This window comes from Xenopus laevis, chromosome 5S (assembly GCF_017654675.1).
Source record: "Xenopus laevis strain J_2021 chromosome 5S, Xenopus_laevis_v10.1, whole genome shotgun sequence".
NCBI classification, from domain to species: Eukaryota; Metazoa; Chordata; class Amphibia; order Anura; family Pipidae; genus Xenopus; species Xenopus laevis.
The window spans coordinates 132,329,518-132,345,566 of record NC_054380.1 but is presented as its reverse complement, the minus strand read 5'-3'; the positions used below and the strand labels follow the sequence as shown (position 1 = coordinate 132,345,566).

General features: G+C 42.5%; 1 protein-coding gene across 1 annotated transcript in view; it reads right to left on the bottom strand.

Annotated features, from left to right (window-relative positions):
• The window catches only part of LOC108718261 (kelch-like protein 29), a 610,001-nt gene that overhangs the window by 478,617 nt on the left and 115,335 nt on the right, over positions 1 to 16,049 (bottom strand). Inside the window, exon 2 of the mRNA XM_041565068.1 lies at positions 13,724 to 13,810. The gene's annotated coding sequence lies outside the window, so the exon portion shown is untranslated. The remainder of the gene's footprint in view (positions 1 to 13,723; positions 13,811 to 16,049) is intronic.

The window sequence follows — 16,049 nt, the reverse complement described above, 5'->3', positions numbered from 1 at the left end:
GGACCTGGAAACATGAAGTTGTCCCCCTCCTGTCTCATAATTTGCACATCATTTATATAAGCAAGTATACAAGGGAGCACCGGCAGTCCTGTACTTACAGTTAAGCCCTAGGGCAGCCTTCCAATCCGGTGCTAGATACAAATGCATTAGGAGTACTTTCTTTTTCATATAATCAACCACAAACCCACTTCATCGTCTCCATTAGTTTAGAATATTTTACCATGTTTTTGATTTACTACAAATTTTACACAATATATACAAAATAAATGGAAAAAGAAATTACCCCAAAATCCCGTTCATTAAGAATATTGCCCCGCGCCGATGCAGGGAAGACGGCAGAGCCTTCAAACCCAAAAGTGAATTTTTACAGGAAAAGCGAATACTGAATCCTTTGTATTTCACACATAGCCACAAAGCTACGAGCGTGTCAATGACAGAGAATAATTGTGGGGTTATTTTTGCTCTCCGAGTTGTCTTGTCAGCAATCATTTTTAACCTGAAAAATCCCACACGTTCTTCTCAAAGCTAATAATATGCATGAAAGGGGGGCAGAATCTGCTGAGCCATAACAAAATACACAAATCAGCCCACAGTGGGCACCTTGCTCAGCCACGGCCAGGGCCGGATTTACATAGCGGGCGCCCCTAGGCCCACTGCCGTTTGTCCCCCCTGTCCCCTTCCCTTTATTCATGCAAATATTCATGGAGATTGTATCTCCTGCGCATTCCCAGTGTTTTTGAACCAATGTGGGTGTGGTTGGGCAGCATGCCGCCCCCCTAAAATCCTGCCACCCTAGGCCCGGGCCTAGGTGGCCTTTCCACAAATCCGGGCCTGGCCACGGCCCAGTTATAGGGTTCTGGCCAGTGTCCGACTGGGACACCAGAGGCCCACCCAAAAAGTTTTGACTATGGGCCCACCAGTTAATCTTAGACCAGGGCCCACTCTTAGAACTATGATTCTTCCTCTCCTCACTCAACCTCTATTCTTCTAGTCTCTTTTCTCTATATACTATACTACTATAATCTATTATTCCATCTTTTTAACTTTGTTCTCATAAAAATAGGGAATGGCCATGAAATAGTCCAAGGGGCACATTTACCTAGGGTCGAATATCGAGGGTTAATTAACCCTCGATATTCGACAGTCGAAGGAAAATCCTTTGACTTCGAATATCGAAGTCAAAGGATTTACCGCTATTCCTACGATCGAACGATTAAATCCTTTGTATCGAATGATTTGAAGGATTTTAATCCATCGATCGAAGGATATTCCTTCGATCAGGAAATTGTTAGGAAGCCTATGGGGACCTTCCCCATAGGCTAACATTGGCCTCGGTAGGATTTAGGTGGTTAACTAGGGGGTCGAAGAATTTTTTAAAGAGACAGTACTTAGACTATCGAATGGTCAAATAGTCGAACGATTTTTAGTTCGAATCATTCGAGTCGAAGGTCGTAGTCGAAGGTCGAAGTAGCCCATTCGATTGGTCGAAGTAGCCATATTCGACCATTCGAAATTCAAACTTTTTTTCCCTTCACTCGAACTAAGTAAATGGGCTCCCAAATGTTTAGCAGCATGATGGCCCACTGACACCTGGGCCCACTGACACCTGGGCCCACCGGGACTTTTCCTGGTATTCCGGTGGGCCAGTCCGACACTGGTCCCGGCTGTTCCAAAAAATACAACTCCCCCCCAAGCCACAAGCTGAAGGTCATGCTGGGAATTGAACTAGCACTAAGGTGACAACTGACTGTGGCAGATAATGGACTTTTATTTGAAATCATCGAGGAAGATTTAAATAACTCTTAGACATATGTAGGAACTACCTGATCCCACACTGCATTAAAGCAGAAGCAGATTAAAAAAAAACATGCTTAGATTTGAAAATTAAACAATAGCATATATATGGGACCTGTTATCCAGAATGCCAGAGGTTTTCCAGAGGGAACTCTGAGTATCACTCATGTATTATAAGGGATAATGTACCCCCTACTGTAAATGATAAGAATATTAGAAGTCACTGAGGGGTTCTGTGACCATATAAAGACACAAGGCTGCAGGCTGAGTTATACAGGGAACTCTGAGTATCACTCATGTATTATAAGGGATAATGTACCCCCTACTGTAAATGATAAGGATATTAGAAGTCACTGAGGGGTTGTTCTGTGACCATATAAAGGCACAAGGCTGCAGGCTGAGTTATACAGGGAACTCTGAGTATCACTCATGTATTATAAGGGATAATGTACCCCCTACTGTAAATGATAAGGATATTAGAAGTCACTGAGGGGTTGTTCTGTGACCATATAAAGGCACAAGGCTGAAGGCTGAGTTATACAGGGAACTCTGAGTATCACTCATGTATTATAAGGGATAATGTACCCCCTACTGTAAATGATAAGGATATTAGAAGTCACTGAGGGGTTGTTCTGTGACCATATAAAGGCACAAGGCTGCAGGCTGAGTTATACAGGGAACTCTGAGTATCACTCATGTATTATAAGGGATAATGTACCCCCTACTGTAAATGATAAGGATATTAGAAGTCACTGAGGGGTTGTTCTGTGACCATATAAAGGCACAAGGCTGAAGGCTGAGTTATACAGGGAACTCTGAGTATCACTCATGTATTATAAGGGATAATGTACCCCCTACTGTAAATGATAAGGATATTAGAAGTCACTGAGGGGTTGTTCTGTGACCATATAAAGGCACAAGGCTGCAGGCTGAGTTATACAGGGAACTCTGAGTATCACTCATGTATTATAAGGGATAATGTACCCCCTAGTATAAATGATAAGGATATTAGAAGTCACCGAGGGACTGTGACCATATAAAGACACAAGGCTGCAGGCTGAGCAGCAGAACCCAACACCTCTGTCATTAACGATTACACAATCAGTATATCTCTGCTTACATTCCTTATTATTTTTAGACGCACATGAATAGTTTTTATTTAAGGGCATTATTTCAGCCATCACAACCCCCTGATTAATATAAGCAGCCTGAGGGAATGTTGCAGTCATCATTTCTGTGGCTAAACACCGCTGTCCCATCTGTTTGTGCGCGTCGGCACATTTCTGTGCAACCTCCTCACCCCCCAGAACCTTTTTCTTAAATTCATAGTAAGAGGGAAGCAATTTAATAATTTCAATTTCACGGTTCACAGTCAGCACACTGAGTGGGAAATCAGCAAGAAGAGTTCAACAATGCTGGATGTGTGCGGCACAAGGAAATGGCGGTCAGACGTGCCTCGGAGACAAGTCAAACGGACTTGACAGAATATTACTTCATCTTCAGAGGTACAAATCTGCTAAGATTCAGCCCCTCGTTGTTATCAGTGGTTTCCCGTTGGGAGCAGATGAAAGGACGCAGGGCTTAACTCACTTCAAAGGGGTGTAAAGTTGTACAAAGACTAACAACAGGCTACGGGAGATTACACTCTAAGGGCAGAGACACACGCTGCGTTTTTAGGAGATTAGTCGCCCGGCAACAAATCCAGCAATGTAACTAGAGGGGGGCGGGCCCTGGCGCGGGACATGCAGCTGGGCCCCCCGCCCCCTTCCGTACGCCCGGAATCCAATGAAGTCAGCGACGCGCAAGCTGCCGGGGGGCCCTGAGGAGGTGCTGGCCCTGGCCCAATTGCACCCCCTGCTCCACCAGTAGTTACGCCACTGAACAAATCTCCTCTTCTTCAGGGCGACTAATCCCCCCAAACTGCCTCCCCGTCCATTAGAATGTAAATGGCCGGCGAGATGGCGCTTGGAGTACTTCATTTTCCGAAGTTGATCGAAATTTCCTCATTAGGCAACTTCGGGCGACATCGGAAAATGAAGCACTCTGAGTGCCTTCCCGCCAGCGATATACATTCTAGCCGGCCGGGAGGCAGTTGGGGGAGATTAGAAGAAGAGTACGAGATTTGTCGCCAGGAGACTAATCTCCCCGAATTGCAGCGTGTGTCTCTGCCCTAGCACCGTATTTTCTTCACATTCAGAGCTGGACCAAATAACGAATAGCCCAGATACTGACATTTCATAGTGGAAATAGCCAGGGAGGCGTGTGACGTGGCACATCCACAATGTTTTAATTACATTACAGTTTTATTAAAGTATAGGTCAATCTAAAAACAACTGGACTTGCTGAGTAATCAATGAAGACGTTTCACTACTCATCCGAGCAGCTTCTTCAGTTCAACTGACTGGTGTGGGAAGTTCTCGGCATATAAACTCTTCCACTAATCCAATCACAATGGCACATTGTAACTCTTCAAAGACATCTGAAGAAACTCACAGAGGTGTTGATTCTGTGTAGTTGTGATAGGATTATCCAATGTGTCATGCAACTCCTAGATACAGGTGTTACTTGTGAGAGTAACACCTGTAACCTGTAACAATGCTGTTCTAAAGGTCCCCATAGACGCGACGATTCTTCTTGCCGAACGACCGATTTTAGGGAAGCCCGACCAATCCTTCGAAATTATCGTGCGGTTAGTGGTATTCGAACGATCGTACATTTTACGATTTTTCGGCCGACATCTGTCGGGAAATTGATCGGCCAGGTCAAAAAATCTTTGTCGGTCCCAGTGCAATCTCTCTATGTTTGCAGGGAAAGCAGGCAGCTCCCCTTTGTTTTCCTGGTAAATTGGTCTTTTTAGTTGATGGTAGATTCGTACGATCGTACGATCGTTCTGAAAAGATCGTGGTCTCACGATCAGGATCTGATCTTTTAAAAATCTCAACATCTATGGCCAGCATCTGTACCCCAGCGGATTCAGAACACTTCATACATCCATTCATGCAACTCTCACAAGTAACACCTGTATCTAGGAGTTGCATGACACATTGGATAATCCTATCACAACTACACAGAATCAACACCTCTGTGAATTTCTTCAGATGTCACCTCTTTGAAGAGTTACAATGTGCCATTGTGATTGGACACTTCAAAAGTAGCCCAAAAATAGCAAAATATGTGCAGTAAAAAAAAGTCTAAAAAATACTCGAATATATATGAGATGCCTTTTTCAAATTTTTACATAAAGCAAAATGGGACAGATGGGGGGCCCGGGAGGTATAGGGGTCCCATAAGGCCCTAATACATATACAATTTCAATAAATTTTCGTAAAACAATTCAACCTTTTTTTGGTGGCCAGCAGACTTTTGCTCCAAAATTGTCTGAAATTGAGGAAAGTCAACAGAAAATGCGAGAATGCTTAAGAGTGACGGGAGACTGGGCTACAGGGCCCAAAATCTGGTAAATCCCATTGCATGCTGGGTATTGTAGTCTCACATTGAACTTGGCAAATTGGTAAACAAAAACTACATTACCCAACATGCATTGGGAGACGCAGGCTTTTCACATTAGGGCAAGAAAAAACTTTGGCTGGTTTCCAAAGTTGAAACCAACCAAAGGCCCAAAAAGTATCCCAAATCCGTACCTTGGCTAGTTTGTACTTTCAAAACCTGCCTGGGCTTTAAATTAGTAGCCCATTTTGGCTAGAAAACCGCCAACATGGCAACCCTGCTCTTCTGGCAGAACAGTCGGGTGTAAGGGATACTGGGACTGCTTGTGCTGCAACTGCTCACAACTCAGTGTTTAGTTATTCTTGCTGTCAAAGGAAGCTCCACCCCCTGGCACACTACAGAGCAGAAAGAACATTGTTTTGACAATGCCCATTTTTGTGGCTACACCCCCTAATTACCATGGTCTTTTTACAAAATTTGGCAGGTTATGAAAGTTTGAATACATTTCTAAAGTTTTTATGTGTTATTACATTTTTTGCTAATGAAGGTGAATTGCCCTTTAAGCTGCAAGACACAGTTTCCCCAAGAGACCTGCTTATCTTAAATAGTCACATTTGTTTCTTTGCTTGTCTTAAATTGTTACTAACATATCTAAGTGCACCTGCCGCATATTCTGGGCTCTCTCCCAAAAGCCAATTATGTTTTAGAAACTTTGTATCTCTTTCTGGCTTTTCAGTGTAGGAGATCAAAGAGAAAGTCGGGACATTTCAGTAACAATCCGGGACTGATGTTTGAGCTGTCAAAATCGGGACTGTCCTGCGAAAAACTGTACAGTTGGGAGGTGTGGAGAAATGTCAGACCTGTCTTGGCCATAAAGAGATACTGAAACCAAAAACGAAACCTTTTTTAACATTTACCATTACCGTATATACTCGAGTATAAGCCGAGTTTTTCAGCCCCCAAAATATGCTGAAAAACTCTACCGAGGCTTATACTCGGGTCAAGTGCAAAAACAGTCGCCGGTGTCTAAGAATAGTTGCCGGCGCCTAAGAACAGTCGCCGGCGTCCAAGAACAGTCGCCAGCGTCCAAGAACAGTCGCCGGCGTCCAAGAACAGTCGCCGGCGTCCAAGAACAGTCGCCGGCGTCCAAGAACAGTCGCCGGCGTCCAAGAACAGTCGCCGGCGTCCAAGAACAGTCGCCGGCGTCCAAGAATAGTCGCCGGCGTCCAAAAACAAGATGCCGGCACCTCCAATGGGAGCAGAAACTTACCAGAAGCTGCTGCATTTCTCATCCTCGGCTTATACTTGAGTCAATAAGCTTTCCCAGTTTTTGGAGGTAAAATAAGGTACCTCGGCTTATACTCGGGACGGCTTATACTTGAGTATATATGGTACATTGTCTTATGCATGCCATGTATAATTTTGTTATAAAGGAGTTTGCCCAATGCTTTTACATTACCTATCTGCTCCCCCATCTTCCACTGCCATATTTAACTCTGACGGGTTGAGAATGGACAGTCAGGTTTAGGAACAATGAACATAACATATGACCTATAGGTAACTTTAAAGGTACATATCACTGTAAAAAGCTTTTCTTTAATGTTTAAACTATATACTATGTTTTGTGTTGTTGGGAATTAAATTTACAAACAATTTCTTGGAACTAGCTGGAGAAGTCAGGGTGGGGAAACTTGCCCCCTCTTGCCTTCTCCAGACCCCCATGTGCAGGGGCTAAAAGGTGCAAGTGAGCCCTGAAATACAGCAAGTGAACCCCACACTTGAGCTGCTGGTAATTAAATAAGTGCATCGGAAGGTCAGATTTTTCTTAGGGGTTACCACTCTTAGCTAGGGTTCCCTCCTTTTCTGTCGGTGGAAAGTGGGCAGGGGATGGGGCAGTGACGTGGAGGGGTGGGACTGTGACGTGGCGGGGGATGGGCCGTGACATCAGGGGGCATGGCTATAACGTGGCAATCTGCGATTGGCCGATCGTTGTGTCAATCATGGAGTATCCTGTCCAGTTTTCCTAATTTGGAAAACCGAGCAAGAAGTTTTGACCCAGGCAGCCCTTCAATTACCGTCTCAAAACCGGACAGGTGACAACCCTACTCTTAGCTCCACCTCCAAATAGAGCCTCTCCAGTGGTAAGTTAGGGGGAATTTGTTACAATTTGTTTCCTTCCTCTATGGGGACCTGAAGGCCCCCCCTGCCCTTGGCGCATGCCATTAGGTGCACTCTAATTGGCACTGACATTGCTAATCCATATGAAAGGCGAGGCAGTAGGTGCCCACATTCCGAATTTGCAGAAACTTAACCTTTCAGCGCAGACCATCCACAAAAGGGGCAAAATGCTTTGTCACCACTATGTTAGAATAAACAACATATACTTACCCCACATGTCTAGTTCTGTTTTAAATTGACTAACTGTTTGGAGTAGATGAACGCAACAATGGACATGGTTAATTTTAATGTAGGGCAGGAAAAACGTTTCCCCAGCATTAGTCGGCACTCTTGGGGAGTGAATGCAGAAAAAAGTATGGGATCTGTTATCCAGAAAGCTTCGAATTACTGAATGGCCGTCTCCCCAAGACTCCATTTTATCCAAATAATCCTGATTTTTTTAAATGATTTCCTTTTTCTGTGTAATAATAAAACAGTAGCTTGTACTTGATCCCAACTAAGATATAATTAATCCTTATTGGAAGCAAAACCAGCCTATTGGGGTTATTTAATGTTTACATGATTTTCTATGAAGATCCAAATTACGAAAAGACTTGTTATCAGGGAAAACTCCAGGTTCCGGAGCATTCTGGATAACAGGTTCCATGCGTGTATTATATTTATAATATTATATATACATCTTTAAACAACACATTTGATAAACAATACAAAAAAATCTATAGGTAGAAGAAGGAACATGTGCAAAGTCAGGTAGAATAAGTAACAGAAAGGAATAATAACGCTGGGGGCCGCATCTATATTTTATGAGATGCCCAAAAAGATTCTCTTACATCTTGAGAGAAATAAAGCCCTCCCCCAATCCAGCGATAAATCGGCCAGTATTTTTATGATTTTGGGAAATGTCCCTGAGAGACTAGGGAATACATTGATTCTGTGAGGACCGGGGCTAATTTGAATTCATGTCTCCTGAAAAGTAGGGCAAGTGAGCAATTTCTGTGGCTAACTTGCATGGCCCATCAGAATATCATTATGGCTGCAATCAATCCCTTCCCTGAGATATACTGCTCTCTTGACACTTTTTTATGTTACTTTCTTTCCTTAAGTTTGGAGAGGTTTAAGAAACCTTGTCAGAGCTCAATGTGGATATATCTATAGCCTGCTAATGCACAGCACTACCTGCTACTTACTAACTTATTCCTTTAATATGGAATTCTGCTGCAGGTCTATAAAACATGAGTTTTATATATAAAAAAAATACTGGTATCTGTAGGGCTTACTGGGGGCAGGTCTGAACAATAAATTGTCCGTCAAGTAATATTGTCATGTGTATTATGTTACTAGTCCTTTAAAAAAAAAATGGCATGCTTGGGCTCCAGTTGGTTGCTTCCCATCCATTCTTTTTTAAGCTCCACCAGGTACTTGATATTTGAGCCTTGCCCGTTTTGCCCAAACTACCTATTATACCACTCATTGTAATCTGAATTAACTGAAAATATACCCAACTATTTAAAGCTCAGTCAATGTTTTTATTGACGTTCAACCGTTCTTTTGGCAGAATGGCTTAATGGGCCACCACAGTTTAGACAAGAATCACATGAAATGCTACCAAGCTGGCACCAACCAGGTGACACGTTTGGGTCATTTTGAGTGGAAAAAAAACAGTCCAAGCCGATTTGTGTTCCATTAACACAAGAGCAAAGGACTAAGAACGAATGCCTGAGTAATAACTTGACCCACCTCCCTCCGCCTACTGAACTGCATCTCTGAGGGCTTCCTAAACATAACTGGTGGGTGGAAAACTTGTGCTGTTTCAGGTCCTGTTTTGTTTTAGTCTTCCCATGGGAGTATACAAAGCTGGCATCGATCTGGATCTCAACCCAATCTCAGCTCATTGAATTCAGCTCAGTGTCATGATCACAGAGGACCTAATGAGGCGCATCCACCAACCATGATGTAACTATGTTTAATGGGTCTTCAGTGGAAGAGGTGGGGTAGAAGGGCTCTTGAGGGCAGGCCAGATATTACTCAGGCTTTATTTCTCCTATAAGATGGCAGCACTTGGGCTGATACCAGCATCTGGCTTGGATACTCTTGACTATGTCAGCAACTTATTGCCCCCAAGCATGGGGCCTAAACAATGGCCACTCCAATTAATATCTTATCAAACCCAGACATAAATAAAGAAAGTTAAGAACTCCTGTTGGATGATGACTGCATTGGATATGGATCCCACTAGTGATGGGTGAATAAATTAGCAGGCTTTTTTCCGCATTTCGCCGCCTTGAAAAATTTGGGAGCACGTCAGAATAGTCTCACGCATAAACATTGTCAAAATTATTGACTTTAATGCATTTAAATAGACATGCGTATAAAAATTGTCGTGGGTGTCAAAATCATTTTTACGCCCGTTGACTTTAATGCATTTTGAAAATTATTCGCCGTTTCACCACATTTTTTCAGCGAAGGGAAACAGGACAAATTTGCCCATCACTAGACCCCCCATGATAAGATCATTAGGCCAAGCAATTGGATCAGATTTATTTGGTACAAAAGTAGTTGATCTACCAATGAAAACATTTCCTTACTCCAAATCCTTCACTCCTGAAATATAACCAAGCTGTTCCAAATATCCAACCCCCCGATCAAGAGACATCTCCTCAATTTGAAGCCAATTTATGCTGCTGAAAAGACTATCTGTATGACAGTTTATGTTTATGTACACAGCACATCGGGTACATTTAAAACATAAAGAAGAAAATTAGTCAATTTGCAAATAAAATCTTTAAAAAAATAGGTTAACACAAAAAAAGCTGCTTCCACTTATTTTGTCAAAGGCAAACGTTCATGCTTGAGAGGAAGTCTTAAGAAGGCACTTTCCCTCGACAAATTCTTAACTCGCTGATTTGATTCTGGTTGGCGACTGCTAGAAGTGGAGTCGATATTCACCTGCACTGCAGGCTTTGATGATTATGGGGGTTTTTTTATTAGGCAGTTTTGTTTATTTATTTATTTTTTTGCATGCCAGATGTACACTGTTTATTTCCCCATCTTAAAAGCAAACACAAACCGGATCTGCACACTGGTTCTTCCAAGTACTAGGATTCCTGTAATATGATGATATGCTCTTTTATACCATTACGGCATATGATCTTGCTGTACCTTACACAAGATGACAAGGGCAATCCTATTAGATACATAAAAATACACAGCAAAGTCACACAGATGAAATTCTAGAAATAGGATGCTCTCACACAACCGTTTCCTCGTTTTCCATAATCACATTCCGCCTGCAGCAATGATTTACAATCTCCATACACAATAAAGAAGATCTGCAGCAGGTCTACATGACAGCAAAAAGGATACCCACGGAACGAGGAGATGAACAACACCTATCATAGGCAGGGTTGTTTTGATAGCTTGTGTTACCCCAGGCCAGTGATTCCCACAATGGTGGGCTGGAATACCTCGAGCAGCAGCTGAGGGGGCTACTTAGGGTGAAGTATGGGGAGAATGATAATTTGTTCTCTTAAATACTCAAAGAAGACTAACCTCAAGGTTAACTACGGTAGATTGATATTTAAGGACAGCACATATTACTTGCCTTTGATATTCTAACTATAGCCACATGGCTAATAAATCAGTGTTTCTTATAATAAATTTAAATAATAAACATTATTGTGAGCCGAGGAGGTCTGTGAACAAAGTTTGGTATCCTGAACTCGAAAAAGGGTCAGAAGGGTCTTCATGCTGATTAAGTTGGGTCTTCATCAGATTGTCCTTCTCTGAAGTGTTCAGTTGCAATACATAATGGTAATTAAAGTCAGATGAATATTGTAAACCAATTCATGGGTCCCAAAGTTTGCTTCCAGACTGTTTAGGCCAGGGGTCTCCAACCAGCGGGCCACGGCCCAGAACCAGGCCGAGGCCAGTCATGAACTAGGCTGCCAAATTGGACCCCTCCCGACCCCTCCGACCCCCTCCCTCCCGGTCCTTGGAAAAAAATTGGCTGTTTTTTGGTCCCCGGTTTAGGCAACTGCCCTAGGCCACTGAATCTGAAACTTACAATGTAGAAACATATGAGGAAACCAACGCAACTCAACTTACTAGAGGTGATGGTCTTGATTATGGCACGTTCGAGGTCCACACCCTCGGAAATCTTCCAAAACCCAATTCCCAAATCAAACAGAATTCTAACACCAGCCCTGACTACGGGAATATAAAACTCAGGACCTTCCGGCAGTTGCAATCTGTATTTCACATTAGGCTTGCTTATATGACACTCTATAGCTGTAACAGTAGATCACGCTTCACCCCCATTTATATCCGTCTCTAATTATTATTATTAGCATCTCCATATCAAGCAATATGAACAATACAATAAGCTTTGTGCATATGGAAAACAAATTGAAATCTTAAACGCATAACAACGATGGCGTAGAGCAAAGAGACTCTCTCATCAATATAACAGTCTGCAATGTTTGAGAAGACTGCACTTACATTCTCGTTATTGCTATTAATTAAGCACGGGCACCAGTCACCAAATCACAGCTACTGAGAAAAAAATTACTGAAAAAGAAATTCCAAATTTAAATCGCGTAGATGATAAAAATAGGTTTTGTATTTTTGGTTTTTTTTCTTGATACTGATTCATTTTTCAAAGCTAGAGATAGAACCTTTATGTCTGGCCTCTAATAGTGGCTCAGAAGTGCATGGAAATGTTTAATGTGTAATTATTCAGGTTTACTGGATATTGCATTGCTTTATAAATGAGATTATGTGCTCCAGGCTTGAAAATTACAATGTGTTCCTCTTAGGTTTCTAGGCACTGAATATGGCTGCTGACACTGTGCTTGATGGTGACCTTTCATTAGGGTTTAATTAGCCTTCAGACAAAGGGGCCACGGAGTGTGGTCAGCTATGAATAATACCCTTTGAAAAGATTGCAGTGAGGAAAGGACTCATTTTAGCAAAATAAGCACTTAGGGGGTTATTTATCATAGTCCGAATTTATCTCAATATTTTCTGCTACAAACTCTGATCAAATCCGCTCTGGTTTTTTACACTTATTTATTATTACATTTTACCCGAAAATTATTCTACCCAGGCCTGCTTGTTCTGCCCAACGATAAACCAAATGAATCCAGGTCATGTCCCTGGTCATGCTCCCTGCTATTACTGTTTCGGCAGGTTTTTGGATTAATTTCAGTCATCAATGGCACAGGATAAGCAGGTGACTGGGCTGTTACTGAGGGAGGGTGACAGGGTCAGAGGAGAGCAAATCAGGATGACTCTCTAAAAAATTAGGGAGTAGACATCTCTGGCGACTTTATATTACCGTACATACTCGAGTATAAGCCGAGTTTTTCAGCCCCCAAAATATGCTGAAAAACTCTACCTCGGCTTATACTCGGGTCAAGCGCAAAAACGGTCGCCGGCGTCCAAGAATAGTCGCCGGCGTCCAAGAATAGTCTCCAAGAATATTCGCCGGCATCCAAGAATGGTCGCCGGCATCCAAAAACGAGACGCCGGCACCTCCAATGGGAGCAGAAACCCTCAATTTTTTGATTCAAACTTACCAGAAGCTGCTGCATTTCTCACCCTCAGCTTATACTCGAGTCAATAAGCTTACCCAGTTTTTGGAGGTAAAATTAGGTACCTTGGCTTATACTCGGGACGGCTTATACTCGAGTATATACGGTAATCCCCTTGGTTTGGCCATTAGATTTTGGACAGGGAGGCATCAGGAAACATTGTGCCATGTAGTATAGTAACAATGCTCCCAAACTGCACGGGATATATAACCACATACATGTACATATACATTTTATTACTTTTTTAGCTTTTGAGGTGCTCCCTTGAGCTAACTTGCTACAAACAACTGACTCTTGCTGTTTGGCACTTGTCCATTACTAATAGCTGAGATCATTTCTTTAGATCAGGGAAAATCCCTTACCCGCCCAGCTGCTCCTGCTCTTAGTCTATAACTGACAGCATGAGCAAGGTGATTGCAGCAGAAAAATAAATAAACATTAGGCTGAAAAAAAACACAAAACATTTACTGCAGTCTGGTGCATTTTATCACAAAAAAATAATATCATATTTTTATAATACTTTAAGAACAATCTGACACCAAGTCTGGGATCTGCTTAAGCCCAAAATGTAAAATGACATGGACACTGGGAGTTGGATTCCCAAGCAGCTGGTTTGCTGAAAGATTTCTTCCATTAACATTACATGTAAAACCCCCTCTAACAGTGGAACCTCATTTTTTTCATGCTGCAATGTATATTTAAATATTCCATACCTTGAGAGAGCTTAGGATGAAGTCATATTAGTTCAGGCAGCAGGGTCTTGCATTGTATCCGGGAACGTAAAGAATTTTTCTTCAGACCTGCAAGAAAAACAAGGAATGATCAGCGACGCTTGTCTGGCATATTCCGGCAATATTCTCATATGCATCTCTACATGTGGCTCATTGTGACATCACTGGCTGCAGAATTTATTCTTTCTTTAATTTTTTCTTACCCTAATTATTTAAAGTTCAATTTCTTATTTTAACTTCTACTTTTAACAAAAAAAACAACAAGAAAACTGCATCCTGAGATTTTGAAATTTGGAGTCTCCCATTTTTCCAGTCTTGGGACGCCGGATGCCAGGACAACTGGGAAGCTCATCACTAACTGTACTGTTACATGACCCACTGCTGAACCTAACATGACACTGATAAATTCATAAACCACTTGCTCACAAATTAACCCCTCTGTGGCACAAGGGATGCCTGGAACTGCACTGGAGGGGGGTGATTCTGAAGCCTGGGTGCACACTGGACTATGTATTCACTTTTGTTGAGACTCATACCATAGATATAGTTATAGGTGAAGTAAGTTGTTGTACCCATTAATTTTTCCTTTTTTAGCTATGCTTCCTCGAGGTCGGTATTTCACTGAACATGAGGTAAAGCACTTACAAATTAGCCGGGTGTGGAATCTCCTGGGCAAACCCATTTAGACCCAGATCCAACCCAATTTCCATCCTATTGCAGGCATCTCCCCTTCCACCAGCACAGCATTTTACCAGCAATGTACTTGCTGGTAATATTGTAATCCCCAATCGTTATGTTCCAGCCAACCCTAATTTTTGCACGCCCTCTATCTGCTTAACAGCTCCTAACTCGCAAAACCTTAAAGGGATACTGTCATGGGAAAAAATTTTTTTTTCAAAATGAATCAGTTAATAGTGCTGATCCAGCAGAATTCCGCACTGAAATCCATTTCTCAAAAGAGAATTCAATTTTGAAATCTGACATGGGGCTAGACATATTGTCAATTTCCGAGCTGCCCCAAGTCATGTGACTTGTGCTCTGATAAACTTCAATCACTCTTTACTGCTGTGCTGCAAGTTGGAGTTATATCTACCCCTCCATTTTCTCCCCAGCAGCCAAACTAAAGAACAATGGGAAGGTAACCAGATAACAGCTCCCTGACACAAGATAACAGCTGCCTGGTAGATCTAAGAACAACACTCAATAGTAAAAACCCATGTCTCACTGAGACACATTCAGTTACATTGAGAAGGAAAAACAGCAGCCTGCCAGAAAGCATTTCTCTCCGCAGGCACAAGTCACATGACATGGGGCAGCTGGGAAATTGACAAAATGTCTAGCCCCATGTCAGATTTCAAAATTGAATATAAAAAAATGTGTTTGCTCTTTTGAGAAATGGATTTCAGTGCAGAATTCTGCTGGAGTAGCACTATTAACTGATGTGTTTTGAAAAAAACATGTTTTCCCATGACAGTATCCCTTTAACCTGCACCAAACATGTATAATCTCATTCTTTACTCTACTTCTGTGTGAACCTCTGGTTCTAGGGCAGTGGACTTCCCCAGTGTGACCCGCACCCAACCCTAACCCGCAGTGGCTGGGCAAATTTCAAATAAGGCATGTGGGGAGCACTACTTTCACTCTTCAGGTGTTGTTGCATATGGTGGTGCTATTCCTTAGATGTCCGCATTCAAATTTCAACCCAGACCTAGCCAACCAGTGGTCAACTCATAGGTTGCCACGGGTTTTGGGTCAACCTGCACATCATTATTGCCCAGCCCTATTTCCCTGCCAGACAGTATTTCATCTGATAAAAGGTAACAACCCAAGGACTGCTGCATCATACTCAGCCCACTACCTACTAGAGTTGCGCCTTTCTGGTATTTCACTGGCCTAGTTGGTAAAATACCAGTTAGTAAATTTGCAATCACTAGTTGTTCCACACGGGTTTGTCTCAAATCTGCCAAAATGCTCCCCCGAACCCTGCCTACTTAACAAATCTGAAGTGCTTCAGACCCTTCATGGCCCAACTGGCCCCTGAAATGTCCCAAAGTAACATACGTTACTGCCCTACCCCTCGCATCACCGACAGCCCAACAAGACAATCTGTGCCATTATAAGGTGGGAACTCTACCATAAGCTTCAGTACAAAGAAACCCTGATGCCCTTCTCAAACTATATCAAAGACGGCTTCCCTAACTTAGCTGTTCCTCAGAATTGGCCCCAGTGTGTGTAAATGACTTAGGGCCCTTACACTTTAAATTCTTCTGGGGCAGGCTTCATAATCTGTGTAAAGTGCTACGGAATA